This window comes from Tamandua tetradactyla, chromosome X (assembly GCF_023851605.1).
Source record: "Tamandua tetradactyla isolate mTamTet1 chromosome X, mTamTet1.pri, whole genome shotgun sequence".
In the NCBI taxonomy this organism is placed as follows: domain Eukaryota; kingdom Metazoa; phylum Chordata; class Mammalia; order Pilosa; family Myrmecophagidae; genus Tamandua; species Tamandua tetradactyla.
The window spans coordinates 89,310,856-89,338,524 of NC_135353.1; the positions used below are offsets into that span (position 1 = coordinate 89,310,856).

Below are 27,669 nucleotides of genomic sequence, written 5' to 3' on the forward strand. Positions count from 1 at the left end.
TTCTCTTGTAATTTCTTCCTTGACCCACTGGTTGTTTAAGAGTGTTTTGTTGAGCCTCCACATATTTGTCAATTTTCTGGCATTTTGCCTATTATTGATTTCAAACTTCATTTCTTTATGATCTGAGAAAGTGTTTTGTATGATTTCAATCTTTTTAAATTTGTTGAGACTTGCTTTGTGACCCAGCATGTCTATCCTTGAGAATGATCCATGGGCACTTGAGAAAAAGGTGTATCTTGCTGTTGTGGGGTGTAATGTTCTATAAATGTCTGTTAAGTCTAGCTTATTTATTGTATCATTCAAATTCTCTATTTCTTTATTGAACCTCTGTCTAGATGTTCTGTCCATTGATGAGAGTGGTGAAATGAAGTCTCCAACTATTGTGGCAGATGTGTCACAATCTATTTTTAGTTATCAGAATTTGTTAATTAATTCCACAATTGGCATTTGGTTGGGCTCAGCCCCTGCTGCTGGTAAAGTCCCTTTCCTTTCCCCTCTGGGAAGCAGCCTGTGGAGGAGGGGTGCTGGTTGCCACGGCTTTGGGAACACACGGTTCTGGGGAGGCTCACAGCCGGTCCACCTGCTCCAGACTGAGGTATGCTGTGTGTTCAGTCAATGACATGGCCCCAGGAGCTGCTCTGTACTGTTCCTGGTTATTTAGTAGCTGTTCTGGAGGACGAACTAAATCGCGCACTTTGCTAAGCCATTACATTTTTAATTGGAGTTACAAGGTTATGAAGAATAAAGTACCTTAGACTGTAATGATAATAGTTAATGCTTACAATCTCAGCTTTAATCTTTATAAGTGTTTTATTTTTTGCCTGGACAGGCACTGGGAATCAAACCCGGGTCTCTGGCTTTTCAGGTGAGAACTCTGCCTGGTGCACCACCGTGGCCCACCCTATATGTATTTTTAAATGAAGCTTTTTTAGAAATGAAAATATTAGACAGTTGTTTTATATTAAGAAATTATAGCAGAGTTTTTGTTCTACTATATTTTTATACATATGCATTTTATACATTTAAGTTATTTAACAGATAAAATATAATATATATCTGTTTAACTTTTTTAAGTTAAGCACATATAGTTTTAGAGAAGTATTAGAGCAAAGCAGTACAACTGATAATTGGCTATTTTTATGATTTGTACCCTTTTAAAAATAATTAAAACCACAATTAATGACACCATGACATTGCTTAACATTATATAGATTGGTATTAGGATATAACATTGATAAGAAGAATATTGTCAAATTTTTAGGAATTTATACAATGCTCAAATATATTAATATTTTGGTATTTAAATTTAATTAGTAACAAGATTAAAAAATTTAACCATTGTAATATATTTCAAATACTTTTTATGCAATAGGTTAAGTTATTTTAGTACCTTAACACTTTATTTACACAAGGTGAAAGAGCAAATTATTTATAATGGTTTTTTTCTAACAGTGAGAAGATGTGTTTTTTTGAAATCAATAATAATGCTAGCATAAACATTAATAAGGATATTATTTTGATGTAACATATTTTAGATGCAATATTTGGATGATGGAGAAAATTTTTAAAAAATCCTTTATGTTAAAAGCGTACTAACAGGGTGGGCCACGGTGGCTCAGCAGGCAAGGATGCTCGCCTGCCATGCCAGAGGACCCGGGTTTGATTCCCGGTGCCTGCCCATGTAAAAAAAAATAAAACATACTAACAATTCATATTAATAAAATACAGAGAAAATATAACCCTAGCATAACACAAAAGATTTACTTTTTTTTGAAATATATAATAAACAAACCTATTAAATTTTGATTAGTACTGATTATAACGGGCAGAATTCACTTTTATAAACTCCTTTTTGTAACTTTACAACCATTTTATGACTGATAGAATTCATTTTCATAAACTTTTTATACTCTTTTACAATCATTCAGAACTTATAATTAAAAATGACTATAACAATAAAATTAAATTCCTCCCACTCTCAATTACTTTATTTATTTAAGGCTTGTAGTTTACAATGAGTATAACAAATAAATTTTATTTTTTAACATTTCATCATCTTTTGAATTTATTTTACCTATAGTTTTCATTTATTTAAATGCATATAATCAGGGATAAATTTGATAATACATTTATAAATCATTTGAACCTGCATACTTCCTTTTTATAATAGTATTTCTGCAAGGAAGACAAGCCAGAGATTTATAAAATAATGGAGGAAGGGAAGAAATTTATGTTTTGGTTTGGAACATGGGCATGCATTTATGCACTTTATATTTAGAATGCATAAATGATTATTTTATAATATACTTAAAATTTTTAGTTCAATTCAGCAAAAACTTAAATTTTCCTTAATAATATTTGTAACTGCTAAATAATGCCAGAAATGTGTTAATTTACAGAGTTAAGTTACAGTTTTAAAAAACTGGTTAAGAGTTCTATTTGTTTAAATGTTAATTTTTTATTTAAAGGTTTTATATAAAGGTTTTGTATGTGTTATTTTTAATGAGGACTTCTTAGGCTATTTTCTGCTTTTTAAATTCTTTTAGCATTTTTATTCCTCCGTTGCCAGTGTTTTATATAAAGTCTTAGTAGGTGTATATTTTAACTAGACTATAAATGCTTAGAAGCTAATGTTTATGTTTTTTTAAATTTCAGACTGGCATTAATAAATTTTTGTACATACTGAGGTAACAAATTGCTACATAAGAAAAGTTGTATATATTTTAAATTTAGTTATTTAAAGTTATAAAAAATACATTTATATTTTTATTAAACATAATTGATTTTATGTCAAACGTACCTAAGCAGAATAAAATTGATTGGTATCATCATTTAATTCCTTCTATTGTTTTTATAATATTTTTAAATTATGAGGACCTTTTAAAGTACATTGACTATTAAGCTTTGGGAAATATACTGAGCTCATTGAATTTGTCCCAAGTTTAAATTTAGGAAAACTTCTTAATTGTTGTGCAGACAGAAAGATATTAGGTTTAGAGCTCATTAAGAATTTTCTTATTTTTTTTGTTTGTTCTCTTTTTTTGTGTGTTTGTTTGTTTTTTCTTTTTTTGTTTCTTTTTTCCTCTTTTGTTTTTTTTCTTTTTTAGTTTTATTTTTCTTTTTGTTTTTTTAAATTAAACAATCATTAATAAACATTAAAGAGCTGGCATAATGCAAAGTATAGTCAAACTATGATGGAATTTAAAAAAAATCAAGGACAGAAAAATCTTCAAGCACTTAGAAATTAAACTACAAAGTTTTGAATAATCTCTGGGTCAAAGAGAAAATCTCAAGGAAAATCTGAAAATATTTTGAATTGAACAAAAGTGAAAACTCAACATAACTGTAGTAGGCAGTGAAAGAAGTGCTTAGAGGGAATTGTATAGCACTGAATGCTTATATTAGAAAAGTGAGGTCTCAAGTCAGTATCTCTGGCTTCCCCTTTAGGAAATTAGAAAAAGAAGAGAAAAATAAATAAATCAAGAAGAAATTTCAGTAGCAGAATTCTCCTGCCATGTGGGAGTCCCAGGTTCGATTCTCAGTCTGTGCACCTCCCTCCAACTGCCCCAAAAGGAAAAGAAATACTAAAGAGCAGAAATCAAGGAAATTGAAAACAGAAAAACTATGGTGAAAAATCAATGAACTCAAAAGCTTATTTTGTGTAAAGATCAGTAAAATGATAAACTTCTAATAAGACTGACAAAGAAAAAGGAACACACAACATGAATATTCAGAATAAAAGAGGAAGGTGCATGGATAGTTCAGTGGTAGAATTCTTGCCTGGCACATGGGACACCCAGGTTCACTTCCCAGCCCACACATCTCACACACACACACAAAAAACAAACAAAAACATGGTAAATAAAATTCCCTATGATATACATATCAGATATCTACCTCCATGTGTGTGTAAGTATAGATACAGACATACATACATTAAAAAAAAAGAACAATGAAAGAGGACATATCACTACAGCCCCTGTGACATTAAAAAATAAGCAGGGAATATTATACAAACATTACCCATAAAAGTAGATAACTTAGATAAGCTGGGCCAATTCCTAAGAAACAACACATTACCAAAACTTACCCAATATGAATACATAACCTGAATAACCCTATAACCACTAAAAAAGTGAAATTCATAATTAAAATTCTTCTGGAAAATAAATCTCCAAACCCAGACATTTTCACTGGTGAATTCTTCCAAACGTTTAAAGAAAAGTCAACACTCTTTCTATAGAACCTCTTCTGGAAACAGAAATAGATGGGACACCTCCCAATTCATTTTATAAGGGCAGCATTATTCTGATACCAAAACCAGGCTAAATATTATAAGAAAACCCAACTCTCCAATACACTATCGCCAAACAGGGGTTGTTCCTGGAAAGCAAAGCTGGTTCAATATTTGGAACAAACAATCAATGCAAACACAATATTAATACTCCAAAGAAGAAAAACCACACGAATCATTTAACAAGATACGACATTCATTCACAAGAAAAACTTTCAGCAAACTAGGAGTAGAAAGGAGCGTCAACCTGAAAAAGGGCATCTACATAAATCAACAGCTCACATCCTACATTCATGGTGAAAAACTGAGTGTTCTCCATCTACGATAGGGTACAGGGCAAGAATGTCTCTTTTGATCACTTGCATTCAACGTTTTACTGGAACTGTCATTGAGGTCAATAGGAAAAAAGAAACGAAAAGCACAAAGTTGGAAAGGAAGAAATAAAACTGTCACTATCTGCAGCTGATACATCTGTGTTAGAAATTCCACGAAATCTACAAAATCTTTTTGAAAAAATGTGTTTACCAAGGGTGAGGGATACCAGGCCAACACATAAAAATCATTTTTTATACACTAGTGATGTCCAAATGGAAACCAAAATTTAAAAAATACAATCTAAAATAGTTTCAGAAAATGGAATAGTATAATTCTAACAAAACCTATGCACAGTGAAAACTATAAAATGCTGACAAAAGAAATCAAAGATGATCTAAGTTTATAGAGCGATACACTATGTTCATGGATTGGAAAACTCAGTATAGTAAAGATGTCAATTCTCTCCAGATCGATCTATAAATTGAACAAAACACCAATCAAAATCCCAGCAGGTTTTTTTTTTTGTAAATGTAGACTGATTCTAAAATTCTCAAAAAAGAGCTAGAAGAGCTAAAAATAATTGTGAAAAGGGACAAAGTTGCAGGAGGTGTACTACCCAGTTTTCAGTCTCACATCAAGTCACAATGCTCACAGCAATGTGGAGGTGGCGAGGGGACAGGTATCGGTGCATAGGTCGGTGGGCAGGTACATAGATGGGTGGAGCACACGGGGAGTCTAGAAGGCCCACACGAACAGCCAGGTGATGGCTGACAAAGGTGCAAACAATTCAAATGGTGTTGGGACAACTGGACTTCCACATTCGAAAAGAATGAATTTAAAACCTCATACTTCACATTAAAAAAAACTTTGGAGAAACATCTACGTGACCTTGAGCTTGGCAATGAGTTTCCAATGAGTTCTTGGATGTGGTACCAAAAGCAAAGACATTTTTTAATTGGTAATTGGACATTATCTAAATAAAAACCTTCGCTCTGTGAGAGAATAAACAGACAAGCTACAAACTGTGAGAAAATATTTGCAAATCAATCACATTATCTGCTAAAGGATGCATATTCAGAATACATAAGGAACTCTCAAAAGTCAACATAAGAAAACAACCCCATTTAAAAATGCTCAAAAGACATTAAGAGGCATTTCCCCAAAGAGAAGATGAGATACAAGACTATACAGACATAAATAAGAAATTCATTATTTGAAAAGAAAAACAGAATCACAGAAATATTTTTGAGAAAGATAAATAAAGGATTGAATATGCCATTTCATCTCATTTTAATTTTTTTAAAAATGGTATGAAATAACACACAACTTTTCACTTGTAGTAGTACTTTCATTTAAATTATAGTGAGGTTAGATTATGTTATAGAAATAAAACCTTTTTATAGACTCATAACTAAAATGCTTTTAATTTTTAATGTACACTAAACGTTTATGTTTTAAAAGAAATTCTGCAATTAGTAACCAGTTATGAACATTTGACTAATATAAATGTAGGAACATACCAATTAATAATTAGTCTGAACACATTACAACAAACAAGAAGACATTAAATATTTAACATATTAAATATATTAGTTAGCAATTAAACAGACATGAAACAGTAATGCAATAGAATAAATTTATTAAGCTGGGGAGTAGGAACTTTCAGACCATTTGTTAATCAAGAGTGCCAGGCTGTGAGCAACATTTTTGTTGATTTATAGAATATTGTGCCCAAGTTGAATTGTAGAGAAAAATGTTTTTTTTGGTTTTTTTATTGGAATCTACTGAGATTATGAAGCAATCATCTGAGAAGGGTAGAATCAGGAATTATTAGAGTGTTACCCATGATTATATGCTACTTTTTAATATGGAGGGAAAGATTTGCTACATGCTAGGGATTTTGTTTGCAGAAGGCTTATGGAGGGTGCTCATGGAGACTTATGCTTAACTCTTCTTTTCAAAGCTGATGGTTACCAGCTCCATTGAAGTTTTATGGTTTCCCTAGGCACTTACATCTGGGATGCTCTGACTCTTGTTGGGGCCCTGAAGACAGGAGGCTTATGGAAGTTTCCAACTGCATTGGTGGCTTATAGACCAGTGTAGCTTTAAGTGACACAAATTTACCCAGATCCAAGATCCAATCACAATAACAAAGCAGGTGCCCCTGGTTTGTTTCTGGGAATTTGGAAAGTGTGCAGTCTTTTGCTCAGGGCATCCCCCAAGATGTTTTTTGACTGCTATACAGGAAAACACTCATAGAGCTGGAGAGTTTAGACTGAACTCTGGCTTTAGACCAGGTGCACTGAGGTGGGCCAAGGAGTCACCAGGATGCTGAACAAAACTCTAATGGGGGGATCTGGGCATGAAGGCGTCACTTACCTAGGGCCAAATTGGTTGTAGTCATTTGAATGCCATGGATGTGGGCTAGCATCACATTAAGATGGTCTGACCTGGAAACTCAAGCCATCAATCACATGGAAACCATAGCTACCGTGGCGGTTCAGGGAACAGAATGTCCAGAGGCTGCTCCTGTAGCCCCAAAGGGCCAGAAACTCAAGCTTCAGTCCCATTTCCAAAATGGGAAGTTGACTGGAAGGTGGTCCCATATCCCTGAAGGGCTGGAAAGCTAAGCCTTTAGTCAGACCTCCATCCCGGGTTTCAGCACCATTTATGTTAGGCACAGGGTCGTTAAAGGATTCCACATGAGACAGCAAGTTAAAGCTTAATAGTTTATTGCTAGAGAGAAAGAAATAGACAGAGAGAAAAGGGAGAATAGGCAGGTGGGACCGATCAAAACCTGCTGGTGAAAGAGAAAGAAAAAATGGCCCCAACACTTTTCCTGACACCTTGTGATTTTAAAGAAAAAACTGCACCAAGAGGGGTGGGGGTAATGTGTGACTGCAGGCATTACTGGGAGATATCAAGCTGGTGCAGATCATGACTTCACACTCATGAAGTTATCTCGTCTGGCCTCTGGCAGGTGGGGGGTTGGCATGTTTGTGATCACTATCTTGCTGTCACATCAGGTCCTGTTAGAATAGCTACTGAGGGAGAGAAATTGAAGAGTCCCCCATGGCACAGAATCCATTTTGTATGTCAAGTTTTGTTTTTTGATACCTGACAAGTGAACTGATCTTGAGAACATGGGTTACAGGTTTGGGCCTATTGAAAAAGATCCTAGATTGTAAGCTCTTAGAGCAGCCACATATATTCAGGAGTTGTAAATGTTATTTCTAAATTCTGAAGTGCTGAGCTGTTTGTATATAACCTGGTCATTCTCAGAAACTTTGGGTATTTATGTGACACTTGAGATTCAGTGTTATAGCTCTGAAGCTATGAAAGTCAACTGTACCAATTCAGGAACTGTTTAAAGGGGAATCAGACATTGACTAGAGATTTGAATAAAGCTGATCTGGATAGGACTAAGGTAAATCAGAACACGTGATAAAGGATGATATTGTCCATATTTTAAAACTTTGACTTCTGCATGAGACCAAAAGGAGAGATGTTTACTTAGTGCAACATTCATATTTTTGGTAGTACATTACCTAATTTAACTTGTATGGTCAGTTTAGTTGGACACCATGGTACATGGAATTTTGAATAGAGCATGAGATTTTTGTTGGTTGTTGAGGTTAGTGTGGTGCCCTGATATAACCCAGAGAAATTTGGGCAATAAATAAAGAAGCATTTGCAAAGTCCCCTTCAGGGACTGGGTAGAAAGGAGGAAATATTTGACTTCCCGATTTGGAAACTTTCTGATATTCTTGCAAGCAGTGGGGACAATCAAATCAATAGGCTGGGCCCTTGGTCTTAGGGTTTTCCCCTCTGAAACTTATTCCTGAAAAGGATAGGCTAATATTACTTAAAATTAGGCCTAAAGGTCACCCCCAGTGGACCTCTTTGGTTGCTCAGATGTGGCTTCTCTCTCTAAGTCAAATTAGCAGGTGAACTCACTGCCCTCCCCGCTACATGGGACGTGACTCCCAGGGGTGTAAATCTCCTTGGCAACATGGGACAAAATTCCCAAGATGGGCCGGGACTTGGCATTAAGGGATTGAGAAAACCTTTTTGACTGAAAGGGAGAAGGGAGAAATGAAACAAAATAAAATTTCAGTGGCCAAGAGATTTCAAACAGATTAGAAACATTATCATGGAGTTTACTCTTACACATTATATAGATATCCCTTTTTAGTTTATGGCGTATTGGAGTGGCTGGAGGAAAGTACTTGAAACTGTTGAGCTGTGTTCCAGTAGCCTTGATTCTTTAAGACAATTGTATAAAGATATAACTTTTGCAATGTGACTCTGTGATTGTGAAAACCTTGTGTCTGATGATCCTTTTTGTCCAGGGTATGGACAGGTGAGCAAAAATATGGATTAAGATAAATAACAGGGTGTATAAAGGGTAAAATAAATTGGGTAGTTGGAATACTAGTGGTCAATGAGATGGAGGGGTAAGGGATATGGTATGTATGAATTTTCTCTTTTTTCTTTTTCTGTAATGATGCAAATATTCTAAAAAAATGATCATGGTGATGAATACACAGCTATGTGATGATATTGCGAGGCATTGATTGTACACCATGTATGGAATGCATGTGTGTGAATATTTGTCAATAAAAATATTAGAAATAAAAGAGTACAGGGAATGTAGATAGTCATTAATTTACTTGCCTAGTGCTATGGGACTATCATACAATCAGGAAAAGGCTACTGGCTGAGAAAGGGCATGGGCTTGACTGCATTTGAGAAATGAAATAAAACAGCCTATTACTCATGTACCACTCATATTCTCTAGTGTTGGCTATATTAGTTTGTATTGTTGCATTAAAAATTACCACAAATTTTAGTGATTTAAAAGAAATACATATTTTTTAATTCTCAGCTTCCATGTGTCAGGAGTTTAAACAGTTTGTTTGGTTTTTTGTTCAAGGTCTCAAATAGCAATCAAGATATTGACCAGGTCATACTCTCATTGAGGCTTTGATGGTGGAAATATCTACTTGCAAGATTCCTCAAGTTTGTGGCAGAATTTATTTCCTTGTAGTTGTAAAACTCATAGTGACTTTCTTTTTCAAAGGCAGCAGGAAAGAATCTCTGACTTTAGTGAGGGCTCCAATCCCTTTTTAAAGGGCTTTTACCCAACTAAATCAGGTTCACCCACATTAAGTTTCTTCATGTTACTTATGTTTTGGATTTGTTCAATTTCATGGATCTGGGAGTTCAAGTTTTCATCAAATTTAAGAAAAGTTGGGGGCATATTTCTGCAAGTATTTTTTTTCTTTCAAGATCTCTTTATCCCCTCTTTTAAGGATTATGCTTTTTCATGTTTTCTGATGCTAGGTTCACTATTGTTTTCACTCTTTATTCCCTATTAATTTCATTTTGGGTTGCTTCAATTGGTACATATTAAAGTTACTTCATCTTTTTTTTCTGCAATGTCTAATCTGCCATTATTCCTATTGAGTATACTTTTATCTCAGATATTATAGCTATCTCTTGAAGTTCAATTTGTTTTTTTATGCCTTCCATATCAGTTTAACATGTTTAATCTTTTCTCTGGTTCTTAAATATATGAATTTCTATTGTAATAATGATTTTAATATCCTTTTCTACAATTCTATTATCTGTGTCATTTCTGGTTTAGTTTACATTGATTGACTCTTCTCCTTATTATGAGCCTTATTTTCCTGGTTCTTTGCATTTCTGATAGATTTTTAATTGAAAATAAAACAATGTGAACTTTACCTTATTGGTTGTTGGATACTTTAATATTCCTAAAAATATTTTGAACTCTGTTCTAGTATGGTAAGTTACTTATAAAGATATTCTTTCAGGTGTGGCTTCTAAGTTTTCTTAGGTGGAAACAGAGCAGTGTTTTGTCTAGGGTTAATTTTCCCTGCTACTCACACAAAGCACTTCTGAATATTCAACCTGATATCACATAAATTATAAGGTTTTCTACTGTGGCTGGTGGGGACAGATGCTATCTGGCTCTGTGCTAGCTGCAAGGATTGTTCTTTAGCCCTTTCTTTTGGTTCTTTCCTTGGCCACAGGTAGTTTTCTCACATGCAAAGTTGGATCCATACACATCTGAGTACTTATAGGGGTCACTTCTGCAGAGGTTTGAAGTTTTATTTTCTCTCCAATTTGCTCCTCTTTGGTACATTATTCTAGCCACTGTGGTCTCCCTAAACAGCCATTATATCTCCACAACTCAAGAGATTTCCAGGCATTGCCTAGAAATTCCCCTCTCTGTGTTGGGACCCGGAAACTCAAGACAGTAGTTATGTCAATCATTTGTTTAACTGTATTTGTTCCTTATCTTTCAGGGAATCACTGTATGTCCTTCTCTATTGTTTAATGTCTTGAAAATTTCTGTTTCATATTTTGTCTGATTTTTCATTGTTTCAGATGTGAGGTTATATCCAGCTCTGTTACTCAATATTGGACATAAGCCAAAGCTTCAACATGACACATTATAATTCAGATGTTGAGTCTGGGACTATTAAAATATTCTATAAAGACACTAGTATATGATCCCCAGAAAAATACCATATGTCTACATATGTATTTCTATTAATAATAATATATTCTATGATGGCTAATTTCACATATCAACTTGGCTATGTTATGGTATCCAGTTTTTTGGTCAGGAAGGCAATGATCTGATTATTACTGAGAAGATATTTTGTAGACATATTTACATAATTAATCAGTTGATTGCCTCTATAATTGATTGGATCTACACTCAACAAATGAGACTGCCCTCAGCAATGAGGGGAAGCTCCTCAACAAATCAGGTGGAGAACTAAAAGAAGAACTGAGGATTTCAAAGGTCAAAATGAAGATTTTCTGCCTCTTCTTTAGTCCACCAGCTTCTTTTTGGAAATACAACTTAAACTCATCAGATTTTCCAGCTTACAGCCTGCCCAATAGAATTCAGTCATATCAGATTTCAGGATCAATTTCTTTGCATACACACATGTGCACACACACACACACACACATACACACACATCCTGTTGGTTCTGTTTCTCTGGAGAACACTGACTAGTACATCTTCCTTATTAACCAGTATGGAAATTCCTAGAATAATATTTACCTTTTTCCTCTTCTTTGTCCTACTCAGACACCAATTTTTATAAATAGTATACCCAGATATATTATTCTTTCTACTTTCACTTTCTTTCTACATTTTCTTCTCTTCTAGTTCAGTCCCTTATCTCTTCCTTCTTGGACTATTGTAGTAGCTTCCTAATTAGTTCCCACACTCCCACCATATTTCTCCATGCTCCAAACCATTTTACATATCTATGTACCAGAATAATCTTCCTAAAGCATTGCCATCATCTTGTCATTTCCTTACTTACAGACTTGAATATAGTGAAATCTTCTTAACCTGCAATTGAAAGTATTTTAGGATCTAGCTCCAAGTTATCTCTCTAGCCTTTCCCCCAGATATTCCCCCATTTACCCTATGTACTCCAGCCAAACCATTCTCCTCTATCTTTTTTTTACTTCCATAACTCATCTTTTTGTGCTTCCATGCTTTTATTATGTTGTTTCCTCTATTTAAAATGCCTTGCTGAAATTACACTTGACCTTCTAAGCCTAGATCCAATTTCATTTCCGCCCAAGACTATCATTCTAAATGGAAGAAACTGTTACTTGTTTTGTACTTCCATGTACCTTGTACCTTTCTTATAATACTGAATTTTATCTCATATTTTCCTTTAAAAAAACAGGACTCACATTTGGATGAGCAGGTAAAAGAGAATTTGTGAAATTTTGAGTGGCAAAAGCCAAATTTTGCAAGTGAGTAACTTATCTTCTGAAAGTGAATTATGCCTTTTAAGAGATGAGTGAATTGATTTTCATGTCTCTTTAGTGCCTTGCAGGCAGTATTTCATGTTTCAAATTCATAGCCTACTTCTAAGATGCTACAACATACCAGAAATATTGCCTTAATGGGTCATATTCACTTTTATCTCTAGGAAAGCACTAAAAATTTAGAAAATTTTTAGGAAAATGTATTTATTATAAATCTTGTTTATTATACTTTTGCAAAGAAGGAGTTATTGGAAGTTTGGAAGCTATATTTCAGACTTATCACTCTTAATAACAGAACAGGAACAGAAAGTATTCCTCCCTTCCTCCTCTTTCTTCAGCAGTTCACATTTCACACACCCAAAATTATATTATTGCTAAGCTAAGCAAAAAGCCCCTCTAACTCCCACTACTTCACCCCACCTACTGAATGGTATCACCTTTAGAACAGGTTATATTTTCCTCAATATGAAAACAGTCAATACACTTTAATAAAAATAACATATATAAATTAACCCTCATGGCTTTTCACTCTAGCTAGCTGTTGTTATTATTTTTATTTCTGTGTATGAAACAAATTAAACTTTTTACAGATTAAAATACAAAATGTAGAGTGATTGCAAAAGTGTTCATTAAAAACTCATTACTTCTAAATTCCTTAACACTTTAAGTTCTGTAAATAAATAGAAATATATTATAGCATAGATTCATCTCAATATTCAAATCAATAAATTAAAAAGACTACTGAAGAATAATGCCCTAATCGAAATATTCTTCATCAGGACATCTGAGAGCCAGATTTTAAAATTAACTTTTAAAAATATTTCCACTCAGACTGACATGAAACCAGCTTTCTTGACTTTAAAAATTCAAAATGTCAAAGGAAAGCAAGAATGACCATTTTGATACAGATGTTTTTACTTTTGTTCAACAGTTAGAAAATTACAATATGCAGGTAGTGAGATTCAGCTTGGTCCACTTTTTGTTGCTTTAATTAGGATATTTTTGCATACAATATAGCATTTGTAGAGCCAGGTTTAATGATATATTGTGCTTGAGTTACTCTTGTTTCAAAGTTCAATTAGAGTTTAAATAATAAATTTGGATATATTAAGAACTCAGTGAGAAATGTACAATAACTATGACACTGTTTTGTAGTTCATTTGAAAAAAGTAAGTTTTAGGTGTCTCAGTACATGGTAGATTGAACAAAAAGGTTGATGCTGTTATAAGTGATATTAATATAAAATTATAGATTAAAATAAAGAATGTGCCAGTGTAGTTCTACTCTATGGTGATCAAACCTGAAGAACTGTGTTCATTTCAGTGTACCACACTTAAAGAGGACATAAGCAAATTAGAGAATACTCAAGGCAGAGGATTGTGAATGATGAATCTAGAAACTATGTCTATAAGAAATAAATGACAGCAGAGGTTGTTTTCATAGATTGTTTCCAGATTCTCACACCTTTATAGGAAATGTTTTAAGCCAATCTATATACATTTCATAAAAATCTCCTCTGTCTTGTTCTTACATGATTACCTCAATCCATTGGCTAGTCTCTTATATTTGAAAGCCATCATAGTATAGAAAAGCTTTGGACTTTTGGCATGACAGAAAAAAGTTTCTGTATAAGGACTCAAAGGGGAGAAACAAAATCTGCCTTTTGCAGATAATATAATTATGTACTTTGAAAATCCAATAGAAAATGTATTAGTATCAGTAAAAATAATTTAAGTGTTTAGCAAGGCTGTAAATACAAAATAGATATACCCAAATCAACTGCAGTCCTTTATTCCAAGAAAAATGAAGAATTAAATATAAAAGAAGCCATTAATAGTATCCAAAAGTAAAGTACAAATTTTACAAAAATATGCAAGATCTTTATGGAGAAAATTTATAGCTTTATTAAAAGTCTAAATATTATAAAAGTGCCAATTATCCTCACTTTAATAAATAGACTAAATGTAATCTCAAAAAATTACAAACTTGCTTTATTTCCATAGTATTTGACAAGTTAATTCTAAAATATATATGACATGGAAGAGACAAGGATATCCAAACACTTTTATAGAAGAACAAGAAAAGACCACTTTGAGTGACTTTTTATATTTATATATAAATACCTCCTATACTGCTATAATAATATTCCTATGTTATATTGATTCAGATATAAGGAAATAGACCAATGAAACAGAACAGGAATCTTAGAAACAAATCTTTATATATATGGACGCTTGATGTATGACTGAGGAAGTACTTTCAATGTAGGTGTTGAAACAATTGGTTTTGTATATTGTAAACAATGGAATTGGACCTGTATGTCACACAGTACTCAAAGAAATTACTTCCTTATGGATCAAGAAGCAAAATGTAAAAGGCACAAATATAAAACTATTGAAAATGACATAAAAAATCTTCATTATTTAAATATTTGGAAAGATTTCTTAAACTGTCAAAAAAGCCTTAATCATAAAAGAAAAGATTAATAATTTTACATTAAAATAAAGAAATTTAGTTTATCCTAGAATGAAGGCTATAAAGAAAGTGAAAAAACCTAGTAACTAGAATGTATAAAGAACTCCCACATACAAATGTTGAATACCCATGTAAGATGACCAACCTCACTAGCAACCAAGAAATGCAGATGAAAACCACAATGAAATTTGATTTTACACCTACTTAAGAAGTAAAAATTAAAAGTCTGACAAAACCAAGGGCTGAAGTATAAAATACCAGGAGCTAGCTCTCATAAATATTGATGAGAGTGTAAATTGGTACAAACACTTTGAAAAACTCTTCAGTATTAACTACTAAAGTTTAAAATATAAATATCCTGTGATAAAACAAGTCCATTCGTCAGAGAAACTCTTGAATAAGTGCACCAAGATACATGCAGAAGAATCTCCATAGAAACACTTGTCATTTCCCCAAACTATAAACAATCTACATTCTCAATATTAAGATGGATAAATTAATTATGGCATTTTCATACAATGACTACAATCAATAATTAAAACCAAGAAATTATAGCCAAATGCAACATGAAGAATCTGCCATCAAAAGGTTGAGGGAAAGAAGTGGGCCACAAAAGAATATATATACTATAATTCCATTTCTATAGAGCTCAAAATAAGCAAAACTTAAACATACTGTTTAGGGATGCTACGTAAATGATAAACTATAAAGAAAAGCAAGGTGGTGATGATCACAAAACTGAGGCTATTGATTATTTCTTGGATAACAGAGGTGTGATTATTTCTTGAGTTTTTAGGTATGGAACCAAAAAACTGAACGATGAAAGAAGATATAAATAGGATCTTCTCAAAATTGGATATTTTTGTGCATCAAAGGACTTTGGAAAGTAAAAAGGCAGCCTAGGCAATGGGAGACAATATTCAGAGACCAGATATTGGATAAGGTTTAATATCCAGAATATATAAAGAGATACTACAACTCAACCACAAAAAAACAAACAACCCAAATAAAAAATGAGTAAAAGACATGGATAGACACTTTCCCAAATAGGCAATACAAATGGTTCAAAGCATATGAGAATATGCTCAATTTAACTAGCTATTAAGGAAATGCAAATCAAAACCACAATTAAATATGATCTCACATCTACTAAAATAGTCATTATATATAAAAAAACAAATATCTACAAGTGCTGGAGAGGATGTGGAGAAACAAGTACACTTATTCACTTTTGGTGGGAATGTTGAATGGTGCAGCTGCTCTGGAAGGCAGTTTGATGGTTCTTCAGGAAACTAAGCATAGCATTGGCATATGATCCAGAAATCTCAGATTAAATACATATACAGAAGAACTGAAAGCATGGACATGAATGGACATTTGCAGACTGATGTCTATAGCAGCATTATTCACTATTGTCAAAAATTGGAAACAGCTCACATGTCCATCAATGGATGAGTAGATAAACAAGCTGTGGTATATACATATTATGGAATATTACACAGCTGTAAGATGGAATAAATTCATGACACATGCCACAACTTGAATGAACCTTGAGAACATTATGTTGAATGAAATAAGCAAGAAACAAAAGGACAAATTCTGAATGGTTTCACTATTATGAATTAACAATTATGAGCATACTCTGAGAGTTAAAGTTGAGAAGACAGTTTATCAGAAGATAGAAAGAGGGTAGAGATTGGGAATTTGATGCTGAAAGAGTACAGAATATTCAACAGAATTGGTTGTAAAGACTCAGTATCACAATACTGTGAGATAGTAGCACAATATTGTAAGCTTAATGAACAAAGTTGAATGAGAGTATGGTTCAAAGAGAAAGGATATGGGCATGCATTACTCAAAAGGAAAGATATGGGATAAAAGCTGTGACTGTATAACTTACCGAAACCTAGAGTGGACAATGATAATGATTTAAATGGACAAATAAAAGAAAGATTTACATGAGGGAGAAAAATGAATGTCACCATTTCAAGGTGTTGAAAATGGAACACTATATGGAAAAATACAATTAATGCAAACTAGACATTAATAATAAGGTGGTATATGGGAAAATGCAGTACAAACTACGGTTTATAGTTAAAACTAACACTGTAACATTCTTTCATTAACTTTGCCAAAGGCACTATATGAAAGCTAAATGTCAATAATAAGGGGATATAAGGAGAATGGGCTCTTTTTTTTTTTCAGAAGAAATGGGACTGTTCTCATATTGACAGTGGTGGTAAATACATAATTATGTGATTATACCAAGAGTCATTGATTGTACACTTAGGATGGATTGTATGGTATGTGATAAAACCTGTTTTTAAAAAAAGAAAAATGATGTAATAACATGGGGTGTTTTTGTTTCTTTTTTATTTTCATTTCTTTTTCTTGAGGGATGAAAATATTCTAAAATTGGTCATGGTGATGAGGGCACAACTATGTGATGATATTGGGAGCCATCAATTATATACTTCAGATGGATTGAATGGTGTGTGAATATATCTTAGTAAAATCACATTTTAAAAAGAGAGACTATCCAGGCCTTGGCACAGCATGGGATATTGGAGGCAAAGTGTGACAGACAACCTGAGTTGAGGTGATGAAGCTGAAATTCAAGGGGGACCAATGTGTCCAGAATTGATAGGACAGAATATCAGAGAGGAGCAAAGTACACTGACAGAACACTAGATATGTACAAAGGGTTCCTCTGAATTATTCAGCAGTGTATTGAACAGCAAGTGAATAAGAAACTAAGGTGGGGAAGTAGTGCCTGGAACACACACAAGGCTATGAATAGTGCTTGCACTTATTGGCCAAATTAGGAAAACAAATAATTCCTGGAGCATTTGATAAAGTACTCAGGAAGATTTTGCTTCATTAGTGGATAATAGTTAGCTCTGGACATGTCTAAAATATTATAAAAGCAAGACCAAAAACATAAAGTCAAGACCCAAGTATCAACTGGTTGCAAAGTAATTTAACGGTATCCCTGAACAAAGCTCGAAAAGAATTATAAAAATCCAAGAGATTTTCAACAATTAAAAAGGTAAAATTCACAATTTCTGGAATCTAATCAAGATTACTAGACATGCATAAAGGCATGAAACCATGGACTTCTGGTTGACCAAAATGGCAGCATAAGCTGTTTAAGGGTTCTATACACCCCCACAAAATTTTTGGACACATAAAAAATATGGCAGAGTCAACTTCCTCCCAGGTCTAGAAAACAGTTAAAGAAAAGGGGTAACTTGGCAGGTGCTGCAGTAAATTCAGTGACATAACCTAGAAAAATATGTTTATAAATTAAATCATTCTGTGTGTGTGAATTCATTATGACCAGATCCTTTTGAAGGTGCTATTTTTAGTTAATATGTGGCCAACTGAATCAGATGAATCTTAATCCTGTTACTGGAGAATTTACAAAGAAGGCCACAGAGAGGAAGCCACAGGGAATAAGCGAGAAGCCAACAGAATCCTGAGGAGAAAGAAATTATTTTCGTGTGCGTTGCCATGTGACAGAAAAGCCAAGAACCAATTACCACAACCAGCCACCCCCAAAACCCCACAGTTTTTAAGAAGAAAGAATGACTTTGTTAATTCCTAAATTTAAACTTATTATAGCCTAAAAACCATGAGCCAATAAATTCCTGTTGTTTAAGCCAACCCATTGTATGGTATTTGCTTTAGCAGTTGGGAAACCAGCATGGTTTCTGGCAGCAGAAAATACTTAAAAATGTGGAAGCATCCTTGGAGTAGGGTAATGGGTAGAGATTCTCAGAATTGTGAGACATGATACAAAAAGCCTAGATTGCCTTGAAGAGACTGTTGGTAGAAATATGGATGTCAAAGTTACTTCCAATGAGGCCTTTGGACGAAATGATGAATGGGTTACTGGAAACTAGAGAAAAGCTGATCCTTATTGTCAAGTGGCAGAAAACTTGGTGAAGTCATTTTCTGATGGTGTTGGAAGATGGAACTTAAAAGCAATTAACATGGATATTTAACTGAGGATATTTTCAAGCTAAGTGTATAAGGCACAGCCTGGTTTCTCCTTGCAGCTTAGAGTAAAATCAAGAAGAAATGGTTAAAATAATAATTAAACTTTTAAGCACAAAGAAACCAGATATTATTGATTTTGAAAATTCTCTGTGTATCTAGTTAGAATGACCTGAAGCTATGGATAGAAGTGGCTGTATAGGGATTTTTCAGGAATTAAGCCCCCGGAGTATGGTGCTCCATGTCAGGGCTAAACTGAACAACACTTTCTGAAGACGGTGTTGATAAATTTTAACTCAACCATTTCAGTGGAGGGCGATTGGAAATGTAGTTATCCACAAAGCATCTGTGCAAAGTTACTTTTTGATTGTTTGTACCCATCCCTCAAACTGCATACAAAGCAAACAAAGGTTTTGCAAAATTTGTATGAACAGAAACACTGATGCTGGGACTGTTAGGGACAGAGAAGGGATGAATTGAAGAACAACTTTAAGGCAGAAACATGGAAATAGATGTCTGGACCAAAACCTCTTGATCCAAAAATGTAGGCCAACCCACATATGTGGAAAGGGCAGGTCAAACTGTGCACTTTCAGGGTGGAGACTATGTGCCAAGGTGCTTAGAAGGGTCAAGCTTGTGCACTGTTGTTCAGAGAGAGTTCCACCAAGGTAATACACAGAGGTGGTGGGTCTGTGCCCCAGCAGTGTGTAGAGCCTGGTCATCATCACAAGTTCAGAGAGGATGGTTTCTGTGCCCCAGTGATTGTAGAGAGCTAAGCCACCATCCAAATGCTAAGAGATGGTGAACCTGTGCCTCAAAATTTATGGAGAGCCAGGTTACCATCTCTGTTCTCAGAACATGTGGGACCCACCCAGTTTTCAGGAAAAGCACGGTTGTTATACAAAAGTTGGAAAATGTGGGGCTTGTGTGCCACAGACTGAGAGTATGAGGAATTGGTCTAGAGATGACCCTCAGACCTTGAAATTTAATAGAATTTTCCCGGATAGGTTTTAGTATTGTTTGGGATCCAAGAATTCTATCTTCTTTCCAATTTTTCCCTTCAGTAATGGGAATGTTTATCCTATGCTTGAACCACCATTGTATATTGAAATCAGATCATTCATTTTTAATCTTCACAGGGTCACAGACTGAAAGGAATTTTGCCTCAGGATGAACCACACTGACAACTGATTTTTATGAGACTTTGTACTTAATGTTGTTACTGAAATGACTTAAGGCTTGTTGTGATGGAATGAATGTATTTAAATGTGGGAAAACATGTCTTTTTGGAGTCAAGATGGTGGGCTGTGTTAGATTGAGTATGTACCCCAGAAAAAAGCTATCAATATTAATCCATCCCTGTGGGTATAAACCCCTTGTAAATAGGTCCTTTGAAGATGTTATTTTTAGGCAAGGTGTAACCAAATAACTTAGTATGGATTTTAATCCTATTATTGGAAGGTTTACACCAAGGCCACAGAGAGAAAGCCACAGGAAGAAGCCAAAAGTCAACAGCACTCTGAGGAGAAAGAACACAAGACCCTGTGCACTTTCATGTGACAGAAAAGCCAAGGACCAAGGATCTCCAGCAGCCAGTCCAAGAATGTCACAGTCTTTAAGGAGAAAGTATGGCCTTAATGATGCCTTGATTTTGAACTTCTGTTATCCTCAAAACTGTGAGTTAATAAATTCCTGTTGTTTTTTAAGCCAACCCATCATAAAGTGTTTTATTTTAGCAATTGAAGGCTAAGACAAGTGTCAAATCAAGAAAATGAAACTTAACAAAGGTAAGAGGAACTCAGCTCAAGTGCTTGCCACAACAAGGAAGTGTCTAGGGCTGTCCTGCTCTCAACTGTGGTTGCTAGGCTGCCCACCTGAGCCTGGATGTTCCACAAGCCAGTCACTTCCTCCACCCCTGTGGCTGCAGCTCGCCTTGAAGTCCCCCCCCCCACATGAAGATGAAGAAAGGCAAAATGTCTTCAATAAGCTTATGTAGGTAACCAAGAAGCTTAGCCTACCTACAGATATGCCTAACAGTTGCTTCTGGAGGACCCCTTGTGTCGCTCAGATGTGGCCTCACTATCCCTAAGCCCAACTATGCAAGTGAAAACATTACCCTTCCCTCCTACATGGGACATGACATCCAGGGATGAAAGTCTCCTGGCGGCATGGGAGATGACTCCCAGGGATGAGTCCAGCCCTGGCACTGTGAGATTAACAATTCCATCCTGACCAAAAAGGGGAAAGTAAGTGTAACTAATAAAGTATCAATGGCAGAGAGAGTTCAAATGGAGTCAAGAGCCTACTCTGGAGGTTGTTCTTACTCAAGGTTCAGTTAGACATTGCTACCTATCAACTTGCCAACCCCCAACCAGGACCATTCCAGCCAATCCTAAAGAACACCTAAGACAATAAAAAAGATTCCACAAGGGTTCCATGAATGAGAGTAACTTTCCAGAAACCTACAACATCCAGATGTGTCCCTGGACCAGATAAGTCCTGAAACCTAGAAGGCCCAACCTCTCCAGAACATCAGAGAGTTCCATCTCCCTACCCTATATTAGTGACAGCCCCTTCCAACATGAAAAAGTTAGAATGGCCATAGCCCAAACATGCTTAAAGAGAAGGATAGAAAGATCAAAGGTGATGGTGGAGTTATATGGAGAAGATAGGATTTAACAAATGAATATGATTGCTGAATCATTAAATGATATCACTTTTAGTCTCCAGAACAGCTAGAAGCAAAAACCTAACATTGTGGAATTGTAACCCATGCCAAACTCTGAAATATGTTCTACAACTACGGTGGTGTTGTGCTTTGAAATTTATTGCTTTTTTGTATATATGTTATTTTTCACACACAAAACAGAAAAGAAATTCAATCATGATGATTTAAAAATATTTATTCCATCTAGCCTCCTATATTCTGGAGCAGCTAGAAGAAAAAATCTGAGAGGATCATATGTAGCTCATGACAAACTCAAGGATCTGTCCTGTATCTACTTGTTGAAGAATGCTTTGAAAACCATTACTTTTTTCTTTCTTTGCCTTGTATATATATTATATTATACAATAAAAACTTTTAAAAAAAGTCTTTCAACAAGAACTTGGCAGAGTCGAAGCTTTTCATCTACAACCTGACCACTGAAGAACTCCTGGGGTGCACCACCAAGAGAAGAGGTTGGATCTTGCTCTTCTATGTTGTCTCCTATGGGTTCCTGGCTGCACTCTTCAGATTCACAATATGGGTTATGCTTCAGACTCTGAATGATGAGGTTCCAAAATATCATGTCCAGTTTCCTAGTCCAGGAATTATGCTTTTCCTAAAACCATTTATGGAATTGGAATATACAATCAGTTTGTCTGATTCAGGTTCCTATAAAGCATACTTCAAAGACCTTAATAATTTTTTAATGCCATTTGATTTAGAAGAAGAGAAGAATCTCACAGTCTGTCTTGATGGAGTATTTTTTGAACAGAAGGACCCAGATTATCATGCATGTCAGTTTCCTGTTCACTTACTGAAGAATGCAGTGGTGTGAGAGATCCTGATTTTGGCTACTCCAAAAGAAAACCTTGTATTCTTGTGAAAATGAACAGAATAATTGGATTAAAGCCTGAAGGAGAATCAAGGATAATGTGTGATCCTAAGGATGGAAACACAGCAGTTTTATCAACTTATCCTCAGAATGGAGTTGTAGACAAAATATTTTCCATACTATTGGAAAAAAACTGCATGTGGGATATTTATAGCCAGCAGTTGCTGTCCATCCAGTCTTCAGCTCTAACAGTACCAAGAAAGAGACAACGATTGAGTGTAAGATTGATGGGTCATCCAACCTAAAAAGTAAGGATGATTGTGACAAGTTTTTGGGATGAGTTGTGTTCAAAATCACAGTGAATGCATCGTATTAGTAGGCTATTTCCACAGAGTAAATTTCATGTTTACTTGTCTTCATTTTGTATCAGTTGGACCTGCTATTCTAGAATGATGAGACCACCTTGGAGAAAGGTGGGCTGGTACATGACACTGGGGTAACATTATAATGTGCTTCCAGATCATAATGTTCAGTGTCCTCTGACATAACTGCCTGCTGCCTCTGCTGCCCTTTGAACCACTGTAAAGATGCCTGACTTAGAACATGTGTATTGGGGGTGTTATGCTGTTTTAATGTGGTTTAATTTTCAGGTGTCTGAAACTTAACATACTTTGCTCTGCAAATATGTTATGGATTTAACTCTGGTTAACTGTCATATTTGGATGGCAACAAGTTTTAGGGATAAAATGATAAAAGAATAAATGTTACCTGACCAACAACAAGTGACTTTATAGCTGCAATAAGTGTGGTTATGCAGAGACCCCTGAGGCTCTGTATGTTGAGGAGGAAAACAGAAAATAAAAATGGGTTTGAAAGTGTTTTCTCAGAAAAAAAACTGATAGGAGGAACTCATGGCATCCTTGGTGGTCTTGGCTCTGCCCCCTCCCAAGAGCAGTGTGGAGCTATCCTGAACTCTCATTGTAGAACTCTACAGATGGAGCAGAGTAGCTCCTATGCACATCCTTGGTTGTCTATCTGTTGTTTTCAATCTGTCACATGGCAGACTGGAAGAGTGGATCAGTACCCTCATTTCTGACTTGACCTTGTATAACTTGCATGCAGAAAACAACCAATTTGTAGTAAATTGAAGCAGGTACAAAAAACACTGTAATCAAAGCTGCCTGGGGCAAAGGATTACCGGCTTTTAGTCAAACAATAGAACACCCAGGGTAGGAAAAAGGCCATTTCATAGGGACTAGTGGGTGGTATGGAGAACCCTGTAATTGGAGAGATTTCTAAATCCACAAGTACAAAAGCAGGACAGGATGCCAGATGAGAAAAGATTATAGATAGGACGCCTCAAGCTGATCTTGAAAGGACAGCCAAACTCTGAAGGAGAACATCAGCTAACAGAGATCCAATTTGCGAATATTGTGAAAGGTATTTTTTGCATTAGCCTGTTTCTTTTTCTTTTTTTTAATTGTATCTAAATATATATATATATTAACTTTTTTATTGTATAGTGTAACATATATACAAAGCAAAGAAATAAAAAACCAATAGGTTCCAAAGCATGCTTCAAAAAGTGGTTACAGGGTAGATCTCAAAGTTTCTCACGGGCTAACATACAATCCTCTCCTATTTTTCCTTCTAGCTGCTCCAGAATATAAGAGTCTAAGGGGCTTAAATACTTTTTTTATCATCACAATCGACTTTTTTTCCTTCTTTTTGTGAAAAATAACATACATACAAAAAAGCTATACATTTCCAAGCACAGTACAACAATTAGTTGTAGAACATATTTCAGACTTTGACATGGGTTACAACATCACAATTCTAGTTTTTTAATTCTAGCTGCTCTAAGATACTGGAGATTAAAAGAGATATCAATTTAATGATTCAGCATTCATACTCATTTGTTAAGTCCTATTGTCTATGTATAATTCCACAATAACCTTTGTTTTTCCACACCTAATTTTTTGGGTTGTTTGGGCTATGGAAATTCTAAATTTTTGATATTGGAAAGGTGTGTCACTAATATGGGGTAAGGAGATGAAACTATCTGATGTTACGGAGAAGCTGGACTAGGTTTCAGGACTTATCTGGACCAGGCACTCACTGGACCTTGTAGGTTTCCAGAAAGTTACTCTAGTGCCTAGAACCTTGTGAAATTATATATTGCCCTAGATGTTCTTTAGGATTGGCTGGAATGGTTCTGGTTGGGGGTTGGCAGGCTACAATAGGTAGCAAAGTCTACCTCAAGCTTGCATAAGAGCAACCTCCAGAGCAGCCTCTCAACTCTATTTGAACTCTTTTTACCTCTGATACTTTATTAATTACAGTTCTTTAACACCATTTGGTCAGGATGTAATAGTTGATCCCATGGTGCCATATTTGGATTCATCCCTGGGAGTCCTCTCCCATGTCACCAGGGAGACTTTCACCCGTGGTTGTCATGTCTCATATAGGGGGGAGGGCGATGATTTCACTTGCAGACTTGGGCTTAGAGAGACTGAGGCCACATCTGGGCAATAACAGGGGTCTTCCAGAAGTAACTCTAAGGCATGCCTATAGGGAGTCTAAGCTTCTCTGCTACCTACATAAGCTTCACAAGTCTAAGCCTCATGATTGAGGGCAGGTTTACTGACTTGAGTATCCCTAAGGTTTAACACAGTATCAGGGGATTCCCTCATAGTAAGGTTTAATAGTTCCATTGTCTTTCTCCCCTCCCTCAGGGGTCTTTGCCAATAATTTTTGATTATCTGCTTAATAAACTCTAGGATGTTTCCAGACATTGCAATTATCAATAAAGGATTAAAGATCTCTTTCTTATTCTGTACTTCCTGTTTTTCAATTGTTCAAACGAGCTATACAGATAGGTTGAATTACATTATGCACTACAGAAAATTTCAGTTCCAGATCAAATAAAGCTTTCTTCCACTGGTCTCAAAGAGTATGTGTGGTTCTAAAATATAGAAACTGTCTTCCTTACCCGTATGTTCTGAATTACTTTAACCCCAACTTGTTCAGCTTCATTCTTATCTCTAAATAACATGTTATATATATAAAACAGACTTTCAAAATCCAGAAATAAAAATCACCACTCTGAACTTAATGTGTCTGCTCTAAAAGCTTACAATCTAGGTCTGTTTTCTTTTAAGCATTTTCTAGAGGTGACCATACCATTGTTGTTTTTTTGTTCCTGGCTTATTTTTCTCACCAAATGTCTCTCATGTTCATTCACATCGTTGCATGCCTCACAACATTGTTCCTTTTTGTAGCAGCACAACCTTCATTCATAGATATAGACCATTGTACACCAATCTATTTCTCCATCAGTGCATTTGTAAGCCACCTGCATTCATCGGACATCATATAGGGAGCCCAAAGTCCACAGTCCATCAACATTCTCAGCTTTAGATAATTTCATTGTCCCAAGAGACAGAAAACTAATAAACACACCCTCACCAAATAGGAAATGTAAACCTGCTCTTAACTCTTGTCCTTCCTCCCATTATTTATCTCTGCTATTGCTGTGAGAGTGCTGATGGTTTCCTTTTGAATATAGCCAGAGCATGTAATAGCAGTGTCCCCCATGTACTTAAACACTCTTTATACAAAAAACATATCTTTGAAGTAATCCCTCGAGAATTCATTCATATTTCTAGTGTGAGTCAGTGGGGCATGTAGGTCTATACAACCCCTTTCAATCTTGTTCATTTTCAATATGGTAATATTACTTCTACACCCACTAGAGAATCACCTTCGCTCCTATCTATTCCCTTACATTGGAATTCAACCACATTAGCTAATGGTTCACACATCTCTAGCTTCTATGTATTAAGTCACCTATATCCTGTATTATAAGCCTCTGATTATACTTTTATGCTGTTCATAAGGGGGGAATCATACAGTGTCTTTTCTTTTGTGTCTGGCTAATTTTGCTCAGCATTATTTCCTCAAGGCTCATCCATCTTGTCATGTGCTTCAGGATGTCATGTTGTCTCCCTGCTGCACAATATTCTATTGTGTGTATATACTACATTTTGTTGATCCACTTGTCTGTTGATGGGCATTTGGTTTGTTTCCATCTTTTGGCAATTGTGGATATTGCTGCTATGAACATTGGTGTGCAAATGTCTGTTTGTGTCATTGCTTCCAGCTCTTCTGGGTATATACCAAGTAGTACTATGGCTGGGTCATAGGGCAACTCAATATTTAGTTTGCTAAGGAACTGCAAAACTCTCTTGCATAGTGGCTGCACCATTATACATTCCCACCAGCAGTCCATAAGTGTCCCAGTTTCTCCAAGTCCTCACCAACATTTATAGTTTCCTGCTTGTTTAATAGCAGCCATTCTTATAGGTGTGAGGTTGTATCTCATTGTAGTTTTGATTTTCCTGTCCCTTATAGACAATGAAAGTGAGCATCTCTTCATGTTCTTTTGAGGCATCTGTATTTGCTCTTCAGGAAAATGCCTATTCATATCTTCATCCCATTTTATAATTGTGTTGTTTGTTATTTTGTTGTTGAGTTGAATGATTTCTTTGTATTTGCAGGAAATCAAACCTTTGTCTGATATGGGATTTTCAAATACTTTCTTCCATTGAGTTTGCTGCTTCCTCACCTTTTTGACAAAGTGTTCTGAGATGCAGAAGTATTTGATTTTGAGGAGTTCCCATTTATCTACTTTTTCTTCTGTTGCTTGTGCTTTGGGTGTAAAATTTATGAAGCTACCTCCTATTACTAGATCTTGAAGATATTTCCCTACATTTTCTTCTAGAAGCTTTATGGTACTAGTTCTTATATTTAGGTGTTTGATACACTTTGAGTTAATTTTTTGTAGGGTGTAAGGGATCCTCTTACATTCTCTTGGCTATTGGTATCCAGTTATTCCATGCCCCATTATTGAAAAGACTGTTTCATCCCAGTTCAGAGGATTTGGGGGTCTGTCAAAAATCATTTGATTATAGACTTGGTGGTCTCTTTCTGAACTCTCAATTCTTATTCCATTGGTCAATGCTTCTGTATTTGTGTCAGCACCATGCTATTTTGACCACTGTGGCTTTATAATAGGTTAAATTCAAGGAGTGTTAATCCTCCCACTTTGTTCTTCTTTTTTGGAATGTTTTTAGCTATTCAGCTTCCCTTTCCCTTCCAGATGAATTTTTTTAGTTAGTTTTTCCAAATCTTCAAAGTAGGTTGTTGGAA

General features: G+C 35.2%; 1 pseudogene; it reads left to right on the plus strand.

Moving 5' to 3' along the window:
• Positions 1-22,834, plus strand: part of LOC143671920 (sodium/potassium-transporting ATPase subunit beta-3 pseudogene) — a 49,069-nt pseudogene extending 26,235 nt beyond the window's left edge.
• The last annotated feature ends 4,835 nt before the right edge of the window (positions 22,835-27,669 follow it).